Source organism: Meriones unguiculatus, chromosome 10 (genome assembly GCF_030254825.1).
Source record: "Meriones unguiculatus strain TT.TT164.6M chromosome 10, Bangor_MerUng_6.1, whole genome shotgun sequence".
NCBI classification, from domain to species: Eukaryota; Metazoa; Chordata; class Mammalia; order Rodentia; family Muridae; genus Meriones; species Meriones unguiculatus.
In genome coordinates, this window is record NC_083358.1 from 56078345 (window position 1) to 56094579 (window position 16235).

Consider the following 16235-nt stretch of genomic DNA (forward strand, 5'->3'; position numbering starts at 1 on the left):
ATCAGAAATAACCTTTTATTTTGTTAGAATAACAAATTGTATAAGATCAAGTCAATTTAAGAACAGATTCAATGTCTATGGGGAGAAAACAGAAACAGATTACTAGGGTACAGTCTGTGCAAGTGAGGGGCTTTCATGTTGGAGGCATTTTGCTTTTGCTCAAGCATAGTGAGTCCAAACTAAATGTAATGTTATCTGTCACAATTCTACTACTATTTAAACTCAAACCACAGAAAAATATCACTTGGTGCTAAATAAATAATCACTCATTGTTTCCCAAAAAGTGTTATGGACAATTTTTATAATCCTCACTACTTTCTGCTTATTATTTGTTGATTTACTTTTGCACACTCAAACCATTTTGTGTACCTTACATGTGTGACCATGTGTTCAAAAGACTGAGGTCTCTTCAAATGTAACTTCTTAGGGTTTTCTGACACCTGAGCACTTTGATTATGACCACCTTGCCCAGAGGTGTTTATTTATTTCTTCTCATTTTTTTTTTTCAGTTCTTAGAAATCAAACCTAGGCAGATTTGCAGCACAGGAAAAATTCTCATGTTGTATGCTAGTGACTCAAAGTCCAACATACTTTCATTGACAGCCAAGTTGAGCGATTTGACATAGGGTATCAATTTGCTCCTGCACGAGGTCAATCCTCTGATTGAACACCATCAAGCCTCCTTTTAGTTGAGCATTAATTTCTTTTTGTACATCTAAGGCATGAGCTACATTGGCTAAAAGATTATTCAGGGTCTGAGCAGTCTGCACAGTATGACTCATGGCTAATGCCATGGTGGTAGCTCCAACAGCTGCCAATGAGACGGCAGTAACAATGGCAGCTGTAATTCCAAGATCCCTTTTCTGTCTGAAGAGAGTCATAGCATGAGGGGCATCAACAGGCACAGGCACCCAGCGAGGCATGCGAGTAACCAGGGCATACCTAAATTTACTAGCATTCCAGCATTGGGCAAAAAAGCAAGTATCATTACCACATTTACTTGGCTCTATCTGGCTAATAATGAATAAAAATGAGGGATATAATCAAACAGGTGTGGGCTTATAGGAAATATTATGGGAAGCCTTAACCCCCTCGTTGGAATATCCTGCATCAGTTCTAGAACTAGCAGTGGTGGTGTCCGAGGTCTGAGTAGGGTTTTTTCTTCAGGCTAGGGATGTGGGTAAGTTGGTGGAGTGATTGCCTAGCATGCCTGAATCTCTGGGTCAAATCCCAGCCCACAGCACTGAACAGACTCAGCATGGTGGTACATGCTGTTAATGCTAACAGTAGCTATGAGGTCTCCGGAGTCTGCAGTCAGGAGAGTCAGAGGTTCAAGGTCAAAGTCTAGAGCCAGGCATGGTGGCACACCTATAATCAAACCTAGGTCCTCATGCATACATAGCCAGCATTTACTCACTCAGTTTCCTCTGCTCAGTGCTTTTCTGAGTCAAAGATTGTTCTCTAGTCATAAAGATTTTAGATCCTAGGTACACAATGTTATGAGTGAGCAGTTATTGCTGTCATAATTGAGCTGTGTCCTCTACAGTCCATACACTGAAGCTCTATGTACTTTCCTCCATGTGACCTTATGTGGGGAAAAGTGTTCCAAAGGTGCTTCACATCAAAAGGTCCCAATTTAGTTATCTGGCCCTCTACTTCCTCAGTCAGTTGAGAACCCAATTATGCCTTTTAATAAATAAAACAGCCATCGCCAGGAACCTTACAAATGTGGTGTTAACTCTGAAATTCCAAGCCACTAAATGTCTGAAAAGCCTTGGTGGAGTCTCCCATCTAGCATATTGTAGAAACTGGAAAAGAAACATGCAGGCAGAAAAGCAGTCCCATTTATGACATAGTAACTGGTACTGGTACTCAGGGCATTCACACATGTGATATGTATTTTTCTCAGAAAAACAGACCTATGTGTGAGAAAAATATCTAAAAACAGATATTTTTGCTTAAACCTAAGCATGTAATTGTGCTTCAGTTCATTAAGACTTATCACACATTGGACCAATTAGTGATGAAAGTGGCCATATAGAAGAGGAACTTATATGGAATTTGATATAAAGCCACAAAAACTTAGAGACATTACATGATTTCTAAATATCAGCTATGTCTGATATATTTGGTCCTTGTGGAGCTCCTGTCCTCTCCAGGTCATACTAACTCGCCCTTCTTCCATATGATTTCCTGAACTCTGCAAAGGGTTTGGTTATGAGTCTCAGCATCTGCTTTGATACATTGCTAGGTAGAGTCTTTCAGAGGCCCTCTGTGGTAGACTCCTGTCCTCTTTCTTGTTTTCTCCTATTTCCCCTGTCCACCCATTTGTCTTTCTAAGTGAGGATTGATCATCTTACCCCGGGTCCTCTTTCTTGTTTATATTCTTTAGGTGTACAGATTTTAGTATGTTTATCCTATCTGACAGGTCTAATACCCACTTATAAGTGAGTATATACAGTGTGTGTCTTTCTGCTCCTAGGATACCTCACTCGGGATGATCTTTTCTAGATCCCACCATTTGCATGCAAATTTCATGATTTCCTTGTTTTTAATTGCTGAGTAGTTGGTTCTTCTATGAGACTGTTTCTCCAACCAAGGACCATGTATGGATATACCCTAGAACCTCTGCTCGGATGTAGCTCATGGTAGCTCAATATCTAAGTGAGTTCCCTAGTAAGGAGAACAAGGACTATTTCTGACTTGAACTCAATTACTGGCTCTTTGATCTCCCAGCTCCCCAACCCCAGAAGGAGAAGCAGCCTTTCTATGCCACAGAGGAGGACATTGCAGCCAGTTCTGAAGAGACCTGGTAAGCTAAGGGCGGATGGAAGGGGAGGAGGTCCTCCCCCATTAATGGACTTGGAAAAGGGCAGGGAGGAAATGAGGGAGGGAGGGTGGGATTGAGAGGGAATGAGGGAAGGGGCTACAGCTGGGATACAAAGTAAATAACCTGTATTTAATATAAAAATTATAAAAAATAAGTTATGTCTGATATTTGGGCACAAGATATTTACTATGGGAGAGTCCATATTTAATTTGTCTAATAAATTATAGCCACTCAAATATCAAATAAAACATTTGGGAATATTAGTAGCCACAAAGCTAAGTGTGTGACCAGATATTGAATAAGCTTTCATATACTGGTATATACTAATGTATATAAATGACACATTTATACATATACTTACATAAATAATAAACATTTCACATATTTATATGCATACTAAAATCAACATTGTACATTGCATAGATATATTAGCTCATAATTTAAATTGCTATCATCTAACAAATATTTACAAAGTTTTGTATTCATTGAAAGTAATTTAATCACACAGAATAACACATAGAATGTATATTTTTTTAATTAAAAGAAATAATTTGACGAGAGGTGAGGACTACACTTATCTGAGGCCACAAGAACAAACATTTAGACTCTAGTTAGGAATTACGCTACTTCTAAGTTCTCCTCCAAAATCCATGACTTCACAAGCTCTGGGTGGTTGGCTAGGTTTCCAATATCAGGCACGATTTTACTCTCATTGATCAGGCCTTAAGTCCAACTTGAGAGCTGTTGGTTACACTAAAGCTTGCATAGCATTATTGTACCTTTGGGGTAATTGTGCCATGATGGTTATTTTGTTATTCATAGACATTGTAGCTGTGTCTGTTGGTTGTTTCTTTCCATTAAAAGCACTCAAGGCACCTTCTGTTACCATGAAAGCTAGTCCTCAGTCTGGAGGTTTTAAGCTAAGATGAAATTTAGCCTGGGGTATCTCTGCATCCTGTTTCTGAAGTATATGATATATTCAACACATGAGATTTGCCCTTCTTTTTTGAAATACCAAGGCCAATATAAATAGCCTGTAATGATTATGACACGGAAGTCTCTGCGACAATACTGTCCACCAAACCACCAATTCAAAAGAGTTATTATTTTTTTGCGGGTTCTCTATACTTACTTGTAGAGTATCTTTATGAGTATGCAGCCCTGCTAGCAGTAAATGAGGGCTCACTTTTACACAAAGCTACCCTAGCCTTTTATGTTGGTTGACCTTTGCCATTGTGACTGAGGTCAGGAAAATCTCAAAGTTGTTTTCATTTTCACTCCCTTAACTGCTAAAGATAATGAATAGTTTTTTATATGTTTCTTAAATGTTTCTTTCTTCTTCTTTTGAGAAGTCTCTGTTTGGATTCCAGGTTTCTTTTTTGAATGAGTCATTATTTTACTTTGAATTTTGAGTTCTTTATATATTCTGGATATTAATTATCTCTCTGATGTACAGCACAAGAAAAATTCTCTTTCATTCTGTGGGATTCTGCTCCATCTGATTATGATTATTTGTCTCTTTACCTGTGCATAAACTTTAGTTATATGAATTCCCACATACAAATTGTTAGCCCTGATTCTGGACCAATAGAGACCTATGTTTTCATCTGGATTTTCAAGTTGCACAGTTTAAATTTTCATTAAAAAGATAAAGACCATATTAGAAAAATACAACTGATCAAATGCAGAGTTGTAGAGTCCAGCCTCAAATGATACATCCATAACATAGAATTATTATTGAGGAGGGGAATTTGGAAAGATTGTAAGAGCCTAAGGGACAGAGAGTTTGCTGTGGGACTGTTTTTCCTAAAAATATCAGAAGCTACATGCCTGCATTCTCCACAATATGACTGTCTAAATATGACCTAAAGTCTCAAAACCTATATAAATAAGGTCTCAAACCTACATAAATAAATATAGACAACTAAAGAAGCTGAAATAGGGGGAAATAGTTTTCCTCACATAAGGGAAGACCAATGAGTTATCTATCAAGCACCAGATGGTCAGACCTGAATACATACATAAACATATAACTTTACAGAATGAGAAGTTTGTATTTATATGTTTTGGAATGTGTGCACATGTGCACACACGCACACACACAAAGAAAAAAAAACAGTAATCAATTTGAAAATGAATAAGAGAAAAATTTTAGAGGAAGGAAATGGAGAAATGGAATGGTGAAATTATTTGATTATAATATAAGTTCAAAAGTAAAAATGTTTAATTTAAAAATATAAAAATAAATAAAATTTTAAAGGAGCATTTTTAAATTCTATGAACCTTAGAATTTATTCCAATGTAACTTTACAAGAGACCAGTGGAAAATTATGCATTATTAGTCAGTATTTTTGTAAGTAAAATTTCCAAAAATCTAAATACCAGATCTCATACTATTAGTATGTGTTAACCTTTTGATATATGTTGCTTCATTTACTCTGAAAGTGATGGACACATAATCTTTTTTTATATATATAATAGTTTTATTTTTTATTTTGTTTTTTTTTATATTAATCACAGGTTATTTACTTTGTATCCCAGATGTAGCCCCCTCCCTCATTCCTTCCCAGTCCCACCCTCCCTCCCTCATCTCCTCCATGCCTCTTTCCAAGTACACTGATAGGGAGGTCTTCCTCCCCTTCCATCTGACCCTAGCTTATCAAGTATCTTCAGGAATGGCTGCCATGTCCTCCTTTGTGGCCTAGTAAGACTGTGGGATCTAGAAAAGATCATCCTGAGTGAGGTATCCCAGAAGCAGAAAGACACACTTGGTATATATTCACTTATATAGAACTATAAGATAGGAGAAACATACTAAAATATGTGCACCTAAAGAAGATAAACAAGAAAGAGGACCTGGAGTAAGATGATCAATCCTCACCTAGAAAGACAAATGGGATGGACAAGAGAAGTAGGAGAATATAAGTAACAGGACAGAAGTCTACTGCAGAGGGCCTCTGAAAGATTCTACCTAGCAGTGTATCAAAGCAGATGCTGAGACTTATAACCAAACCTTTGGCATAGTTCAGGGAATCATATGAAAGAAGGGGGAGTTAGTATGACCAAGAGAGGACAGGAGCTCCACAAGGACCAAATATACCTGGGCACAGGGGTCTTTTATGAGACTGTTTCTCCAACCAAAGACCAGGTATGTATATTACCTAGAACCTCTGCTCGGATGTAGCCCATGGTAGCTCAGTAACCAGGTGAGTTTCCCTAGTTAGGGGAACAGGAACTATTTCTGACATGAACTCACTGTTGGCTCCTTTACCTCCCCCTGCCCCCCAAGGGAGGACACATAGGCTTTATAAGCTAATACTGTATTAATGCTCAATGCAATATGTATTTATTTTGTATATTATTTTTATAAGCCAAAGGGCATTATTTTTAAATGCAGTGGATTTTTTAAATAATGTTATTTTTTGCCTTGTTCTGGTTATTAATATTTTTTCTTTATTCCTTCCTCATACAATATATCCTGGCTGTAGCTTCCCCTCACCTTTGTCCTCCCAGTCCTTCTCTTCCACTAGATTATCTTCTCCTCTGTTCATCTCCAGAACAGATCAGGTTTCCCAGGTGATATCATTAGAACATACAGTAAGATACAGTAAGACTAGGCACAAACCATAATATCAAGACTTGACAAGACATCCCAGCAGAATCAAAAGGATCCTAAGAGGCAAAAGAGTAAGAGACTCCTGCACTTTCATTCTTAGCAGTCTCACCAAAATCCCCAAGCTAAACAACCACAGCAAGTATTCCTAACGCGTAAGTACACAGACTCCTATAAACTGCTGGGTGGATTCTGTGGGCCATGTTCTCATGGTGTACTCAACCCTCTTGCTCTTGTAATCCTTTCTCGTCCTCTTCTGCTGGGTTTCTGGAGTTCCCCATAATGCTTGATTTCTGCATCTGCTCCCATCAGATACTGGAGGAAGCCTCTATTATGAGGATTGGGTTAGGCATAGATAATATGAGGTTGGCAATATATCATCAGGAATCATTTCATTGTTTCTCAGTGGTGTTTGGGTCTATACTATGCCTCTCAGCTATCCAGCTTGGGCATGGGATTCATCTCATGGCTTGGACTTCATATCACACCAGTTATTGGTCATTGGTTGGACACTGCCACAAGCTCTGAAGCACCATTTCCTAGAATATTTTCAGGAAAGGCAGATTGTAGGTAAAAGGTTTTGTTGCTGGGTTAGTTTTCCAGTCGCTCCACTGGGGAGCTTTGCCTGGTTCCAGAAGGTGGCTGGTTCAGGTTAGGTACCCTTCATTACTAGGAGCCCTCTCTAGGGTTACTCTCATAGATTCCAGGAAATTTCCACTGTGCTAGATTTCCACATTTTCTGAGATATCTTTAACATCATTAGTGCACATTTCTTGTTAATCTATAAGTTATTACTTTGTATTGCTATGCTTAAAATAACATCCCTGGTTGTTTATTTTACATATGGTTATAGTTTCTTTGACTTTACATCTAAGACTGTTCTGTAAGATTTTATAAATATGTAATATTTTTTCAGACTTAGTAAATATGAATAGCCTTGTCTAGCCAAAAGTTTCCCAGCTTAGTCTGCCAAGAGCAAAAACGGATAATTAGGTCTACATGTATCAAAATAGATTAGGGACAATTTTGTTAATATTCAACTGTGAGACCCTCAAAAATAATTTCACTCTTTCAAAAAACAATTATTTAACTCTTATTGACTTCTAGAACTACTAATTAAAAAAAAAAAACAACTAGAATTGCCCTATTTAAAAAAAGTCTTAAGAACACAGTATGAATCTATTACATAGCTAGAAAACAAAAACAAACATATAAAACATAACTCATAAAAGTACTTGGATTTAGAATACTTTGAATACATAGATAAAACTTAAAATAATGGTATATAATGGAAAAACCAGTTTTGAAGAAGTAATGGAATTATTTGTACTCTGCTGTCATAAATTTGAGCATGTCTATAAATAGACTTAGAAATTATAGTGGTACTTCTGCTAATTTAATATACATCTTACTAACCATGCTGTGATGCAGTCAACACTTTTCAAAAATATACTATTTTACATGCTGTCTTATAATTGTAGAAAAATATAACAAAACTTTCTCCAAGATCATAGATTCCTACAATGCATGGAAAATGTGTGATAAATATCTTTCCAATATAATATGACAGATCCAGAAATTTTCTCTGGGGTAATATTAAAGTATAGAAAATAAACTCTTTTGTTATATTAGGAAGAACACAGAAAGAAGGGGGTTAAATAAAAGTCAACTTGAAACTTGGTTAGGGAGACAATTATTGAAAGATATGGAAGAAACCATGTTTAAGGGTTGGAGGTCACAATGTTGTCTTCTGAAAAAGCCTGTACTCATTGACTTGAAAATGGAAGCTATGGTGAGGATTGTGCATTAAAAAAATAAAATAAAAGTAGTCTCATGCCAGACTAAACTATTGCATATTCCCTCAAACTTCAGAAACTGTTAGGCAACATTGACATCATCAAAATTTATAGTTGAGAAATGTCACAGACAGAAATCAGGATGGATGAAATAGAAGTTAGATTAGATCTCAACACCTGGAAACTCAGGCTGTTTGAAAATCTGAAGTTATGGTGGTGAATTTTTGAATTAAAGAATCAGATAGCTATGTTTAAGACTAAGGAAATAGACGATGGTGACTTAAATACTGTGGAGAAAGACACAGTAGAAGGGGTCACAGATTACTAATGTTTTTCATAGTAGGTTGGATAATTGCTCTGAGAATTCAATTTAAAATTATGATGCTGCTACAGGTAAGGAACAAAGCAAGAGGCTTGACCTGTTTCTAAGAGTGCATTGGTTACTATCATTGAGGAACTCATTATGGAAGTTGCCCTAGTTCTCCATAGAATGTTAAAGTTGGTTGAAGTGGAAATTTCTGGTTTCTTTGAAGACTGAATTTTGTCATGGGATGTTTTGCTGCAATCTGGGCATGTGATGTTTTGCTGTGGCCCCTCATGTGTAAAGGGAGTGACATCAACCATCTAAGAATATTCTGTAGTTTGACTTTGAGGAGAGGATATAGAGAGGCCCAAGCAGGGTGAGACATCACTTTTTTGGATTGACATCCCTGCACTGATCATTGTGGTTTAACAGTTTACTTCACAGAAAGAAATGTTCCAAAGAGCTTCTCTGGGCAAGCCAATCCAGTCTTGGGACTTTTGCTGACTTCCTGTTGCTGCTTCATGTTGGCCTTTGGACCAGACTGCTGGTATCCTGATTACTGAGTCTGGCAATCCTTTAATGATCCATTGACCCTGATCAGCAGGAAGTACATCAGCAGGAAGAGGACTATAGCTCTAATATCTAACCCTACTAATATCCTACCTAATTCATGTCGGGGGAGGGGATTGGAAGGGTAGTAAAGAGGTTAGCACCCTAAATAAAGTAGGTTTGGTGGAAAATCTAAGCCTACAGTTGGTAGTATCTGTTCCACTTACCATGAATATTAGATGTTTTGGTCCATATTTTGGAGTCCATGCTGATGCTCCTGATTAAAGTATCACAGAGTTTTGTTGTTGTTGTTGAGAATGTGTGTACTTCATTGTTGACATGCTTCTGCCAGTGAAATAAAAGAAACCAAAACCAAGAGTTCAAACTTAGTTTTATTGTGGGCAAATCCTTACATACCTCTTCCCACTGCCTTGAACACTGCTGGCCTTCTTCTCTTTTTTTTAATCATCTCTTTTTCTTCTTTTAGTGCTATATGAATTCAGAGGGCCAAAGAGTTGATTTGGTGATTGATCTCTTACAGATACAGTATTGTGAGGAAGAGTTAGCAAAAGAATCCTCTTTATTTGAAGATTATTTTAAAATGCCCAAGTAGTATTTTTGGTGTACTTAGGGTCATTATTTCCGAGTTGAAGCCAAGTCTAGAACCGTAGATGTCAGATATAAATCCAAAGCATCCATAGCTGAAACCATGGAAATGAGTGAAAATGAATATGCTGGAGAAGAATGAACAAAGAGAACACAGGATCCTACAGTGAATGCACAAGTCAAGGAGCTTTATTAGCAAAGAAAAATAGGTAGTGCTTTATTTAAAAATTAACTAGACTATCAGAAGAAAAAATGTGACAGAAAAAAACAAACATACTCAATGACAAAACATAAAATACTAACGTCTTAGATAACATCTCTCAATCATCTATTTTTTTTAAATTTTCTGAATATACATACAGCTTTAAACCAAAAGTTTAAACCAAAATTAGCTGGATAAATCACTAAGCACAAATGAAGAATTACTACACACACAAAAAAAAGGATTGCAACATTTTCAAATAGTTTTGTTAATGTTTAATTCTGACCCACAGTGTCCTAGTAACAGACTTCCTTCACCTGTAAAGCTATGATTGGTTCAGTATTATGACTGATCAGCAAAAAAGTTAACTAAATTTCTCTAGTATGATTATAATTTATCCCAGGCAACATAAAAAAGATCAAAACTACTAACATTTACACATGAATAGAGTTAATTAATTTATCAGTGTGTCCTATGACTACAATGTGGAACTTCCGTAACAGTCAAGTATTCATCTTTATTCTTTGAATTCTTCTTATACCTAAGTACAAAGAAATCAGATGAAATTTTAACACTACAAAAACCCCTGTAAACATTTTCCTATGGCAATCAAGGTGCATATTCTAGTAAATCAAATTTTCTGCATTAAGTAAGAGTTTAAATGCTGATTTTATGACAGGCTATTTAGGGCACACATCAGGTATGCATGGTTATGGTACAAAATTGATTTACTGAGAAAAAGAGATGCTTGTATTTTAAACAAAAGGAAAAACATATTCTTATAAAAATGTTCTTGTGATACAAGTCTATTATATTATGAAAATACAAATAATAACAGTTTATGAGTTGTCATGAAATATTTATTGTACATATTCTTTCTACAACATAATAAAATGTTTATTCCAAATTCAGCATGTAAAATTTATGCAGTATGTTTGAAGCACCTTTACAATGAATAAAAACAACTTTTTTCACCATTGTCTTAAGTCCTATATATTTGTTTATTGTTATTTTAAATGTTTTTAATTGAAATAGAGTTATATTATTTTCCTTTCCCTTTCCTCCCTCCAGCCTCTCTTAGCCTCCCTCTCAATTCCTTCTATGACCCCCATCTCAAGGGGATAGCCTCTGTTTTTCAATTATTGTTATAGACACATATATGTATGCACGCATGTTTAAACACAAATATATGTATATAAGTAAATTACTTGTTGAGTTTGTTTTTGTTGTGCATATGGCTCTTGAGCAGACCACTGTGCACTGAACAACCAACAAAGAAATTCAGTCTTTGGAGAGGCTAATTCTCCTTTCCCTAGCAGTCATTTGCTCTGCATAGTTCTTTGATCAGGGTTGAGACCTATGCTTAAGTTTCCCTACTTAAACAGTAAAAACCTATTAATAATGCTATTGTTGCAATTTTTTTATGCAGCCATTTCTAGGAAAGATTGTTTCACACTAGGCTTCCTCATATTCTGACTCTTACAATCTTTCTCTTTGCCTATTGATGTTCTCTTAATCATAGGCACAGGAACATTAATATAGATGGATACATTGGGCCTGGCACCTCACAATCAATTCCTTTATTGTGTCCAGCAGTAATTCTTTTATTTTTAAACATTTTTTATTCACTTTATATCCTGAGCATAGCCCTCTCCCTCCTCTTCTCCTGCTCTTACCTTACTTCCTTTTCCCCCCTCTTCCCTTTCCTAGTCCTCAGAAAAGGAGAGCCCCTCGCCACCAACCCATCCCAGGTCATCAAGTCACACCAGGACTGAATGCATCCTCTTTCCCTGTAGCCTGGTGAAGCAGCCCCTCCAGGGGCAAGTGATCACAAAGCAGGCAACAGAGTCCATGTTAGAGACAACCCCCACTGCCCTTATTAGGGCACCCTCTTGAAGCCCAACCTGTTCATCTGCTTATCTATGTAGGGGTCCTAGGTAGAGACCATGCATGGTCCTTGGTTCGATGTTTCAGTCTCCTCAAGCCCATTTGGGCCTTGGTTACTTGGTTCTGTTGATCTTCTTGTAGAGTTACTGTCACATCCATGTCCTTCTAGCCTCACCCTTACCCCACTTTTCCACATGACTACCTACACCGTGCCCATAAAGTGAACTGTGATTCCCCACATCTGTTTCCATCCATTGCTAGATGGAGCCTCTCAGAGGACAGCAATTCTAGGCTCTTGTCTGTGAACATAACAGAGTATCATTAACAGTGTCAGAGTTTGGCTCTCTCCCACGGTGTGGCCAAACATTGGTTGGACATTCCCTCAAACTCTGCTCTACATCTCTGCACATCTTATAGGCAGGGTAAGTTTTGGGTGTAAGTTTTTGTGGGTGGGTTGATGTTCCCCTTCCTCTACTAGGAGTCTTGTCTTGTTAGGTGTCCTCTTCAGTCTCCATGACCCCTGATACTAGGAGTCTCAGCAAGAGTCACAGACTCCTACCCTGTGTTAGGTCTTCAGCTTGTCAGAGAGATGTCCTCACCTGGTCCTCTGGGAGAGCAGCCAGTGCTCTTAACCACTAAGACAGCCCCTATTGTGTGTACTCTTGATGTGTAGGTTGTGGTGGCCATGTGGGGGACAGAAGACAATTTTGGGAGTTGGTTCTCTCCTTCCATCTGTGCATTTGTCCCCGGGACTGAACTCAGGTTACCAGGCTTTCACAGCAAGCCATTTTATTTGTTGTGCCATCTCAGTGGCTGACACCCTATTAGGAATTTATATTTTGTTCTTTAAAGAAATTGGTTTTTTGAGACAGGGTATCTCCACATAGCCCTGGTTGAGCTGGAATTAACTCAGTAGTCATTCTTTGTGACAGTTTCCATTTGCGGTGAAGAGAAGCTTGTTTTAGAGCAGTGGTAGTTATAATTACCTGAGGATATAAAACAATATTTAGAATGAAGTGAGGATCTAAGAAGTTCCATCCACATGGTAATGATATATTATTTTCAAAGTTCCAGGACTTCACTAGCCCAGAGAAGCTAGCTAAGTTTCTAACACCACGTATGGTTTACTTCCTATTTAGTGGGACTCAAGTCCAATTAGAAAACTGTTTGTTGTCACTTATAAGTTAGTTCCAATTATTCACCATTTATGCCTATCTTCCCATGCTGGAAATTATCAGTGTTTATAGATATTGGCTCTGGAGAACTGTTTAATTGCTTCCCTCCACTGGCAACTTGCATAGTATTTCCTGGAGCCAAGCAAGCTATATGGCAGGAATGACACTTTTAGCTTGAATCATCTAGTTCTTTTGTCTTAAATGTAAAATATCTTCAGAAATAGGTTTTAAACTGAATTGCATGAGGCAACCAAGGACTAAATTTATAATCTATGTTGTTTGAATAACCCTGACCAACTATTCCAAAGGTTGCTTATGTGTGTTGCTAGAGGTTTTTCTAGTTTATGTTTCTTTGAGAAGTACTGTCAACCCAAAAGGAGACACACTCACACACACACACATACATGTCTGTCTGTCAGTCTGTATTTGTGTGCATAGTATGTAAATATACTTTTATGTATTTTATATAATTTAGGTAAATATAAAATATGATTCCTGGAGCTTATCACATAATGTTGGTTTTGTTTGCCCCTTGTTCATCATTTCCCTGCTGTTTTGCCTCTCTCTTGCTTCTTCAGTTGGATCCTTATCACTACTTAGTGTTTTCCACTTGATATAACATCTATATTGCTATTTCTATCTGAAGACCACCCCCTACATATGCATCTGTGGTTCCTTTATATGTTGTTTCTGTGGTGACTCAAGTTATATATTCGTATCTAGGAAACCCACAGAAAATCATCTGACAGACAGAGGATTAACATCTATAATATACAAATAGTTGAGGAAATAAAAAATGTGCCAGAGGTCTAACTAGAGAGTTCCAAGTAGAAAAATAAAATAAAAATAGCTGAGAAATACTTCAGAAAAAGTTCTATTAATATCTTCAGCAATTATAGGAACACAAATTAAAATAAAGCAACTTTGAGATTTCATCTCATTCCAGACAGAATGGATATGATCAACACAAAGAGTTTACAACAAATAAGGGTAGGACTGTGAGTAACCGCCAGCCATTGTTGGGGAAGGCAAGTGTATATTCCACTCCGGAAATAAGTGTAAAGAATCCTCTGAAAACTTAAAAAAATATCTACCACATGACTGAGCTATACTGCACCCTACCATACGGCAAGAAGACTCAACATTCTACTTTCCAGATACTTACACAGCCATGTTCACTGCTGCTCTACGCACAGTAGGCAGGGACAGGAAGCAAACTAAATGTCCTGTGATAAATGAATGGGTAACAAAAATGTGGTAAGATACACTACAAGTACTATTCAGGTCTAAACAAAATGAAATCCTAAAATTTGCAGATGAGCATATAAACCTAGAAAACTTTATATTGACAGAAGGAGCCCAGAGACAAAACACAGAAGCCACATATTCTTTCTCCTACTGTGTCTAGAGTCACATTCTCAGAGGAGATTTTAATTTAACTTCTTTTTTTTTATTTTATTGTACATAGTATTTTATTTTTTTATTAAATAGTTTACTCATTTTGTATCCCAGCTGTAGCCACCTCTATCATACCCTCCCAATTCCAAGCCCCCTCCCATCACCTCCCATGCCCCTCCCCAAGTCCACTGATAGGGGAAGTCATCTTCCCCCTCCTCTTCCCTCTGACCATAGCATATCAGGTCTCATCAGGACTTGCTGCATTGTCTTCCTCCGTGGCCTGATTAGGCTGCCCCCCCATCAGGAGGAGGTGATCAAAGAGCCAGACACTGAGTTCACATCAGAGACAGTCCCTGTGCCTATTACTAGGGAACCCAGTTGGACCCTGAGCTGCCATGGGCTACATCTGTGCAGGGGTTCTAGGTTATCTCCATGCATGGTCCTTGGTTGGAGTATCATCTCAGAAAAGAACTCTGTGCCCAGATTTTTAGTTCTGTTGCTCTCCTTGTGGAGATCCTGTCCCTTCCAGATATTTCTATATCCCCCTAAATTTAACTTCTTAAATGTAGCACTGGCATCATTTTTATGTAGGTTTGCAAATTAATAGTTTTGGTTCACTGACAACATGACACTGTTAACAATGTTATACAATAACAGTATACATCTTGGTTTAGTTTCTTGAGGGTGAATGACATACTACTACAGAAGAGAAAAAAATGTTTTTGTTCAAACTTTTATCAAGAGTGTACTCCTCAAATACAATAGTTTGTTATAAATTTTCACAAAAGACACCATTGTTTATTAAGATGTGTAAGTTTTTTTGTTGTTTTCTTTTATCAACAATGGTTGAAAGCATGGAAAATGTAAGGGTGTTGATTTAAAAGGCATGTCTAAGTTATCCCTTTCAGAAAACAGCTATAGTAGGCAAACCTATTGCTATATAAAATGTCTTATTATGTATATAAACTGTACAATTGTGTAAGGGAATCAAGATAACTGAATATTTTTGACAGTATAATATGGAAAAAATAGATAAACTATTTTGATATGTGTCAACCACACAGTGTATTTGCCACCTTTTCTTTAGTTTGGCAAAGTAAACAAACAAACAAACAATTTAAATTCATTAAATCAACTTGTAATTGTGATCAACTAAGTAGCAAACCAAAAAAAAAGTTTGTAGTGGTCAAATTTTTAATTGATATAATGAGGTAGAATTGATCATCCATTTCTACAGAAAAAGAAAAGCTACTCTATATCCATTCCTCCCTTGAGGGATATCTGGGTTGTTTCCAGGTTCTGACTTTTATGAATAGAGCTGGTATGAACAAATGTCCTTGTTGTATAGTTGAACATTTTTCAGGTATATGCCTAGGAGTCATACAGCTGAATCTTGAGGTAGCACTATTCCTAATTTTCAGAGAATGCTCCAGATTGATTTTCAAAGTCCTTGTACAAGTTTATATTCCCACCAGCAATGGAGGAGTGTTCCTCTTTCTCCACATCCTCTACAGCCTGTGTTGTCACTTGAGTTTTTGATCTTAGCCATTCTGAGGAGTATAAGGTGAAATCTCAGGGTCATTTTGATTTGTATTTCCCTGAAGACTAAGGATGTTGAACAGTTCTTTGAGTGTTTCTCTGTCATTCGGTATTCCTCTATTGAGATTTCTCTGTTTAGCTCTATACCCCATTTTTAAATTGGATTACTTGATTTGTTGGTGTTTTAACTTCTTTTATTTTATTTATTTTTTATTTTTATTTTTTTCTTATCAGTTATATTTTATTAACTCTGTATCTAAGCCATGTCCCAATCTCTCATTGCCTCCCAGTCTCTTCCTCCCTCCCTCATCTCCACCGTGCCCCTTTCCAAGTCCA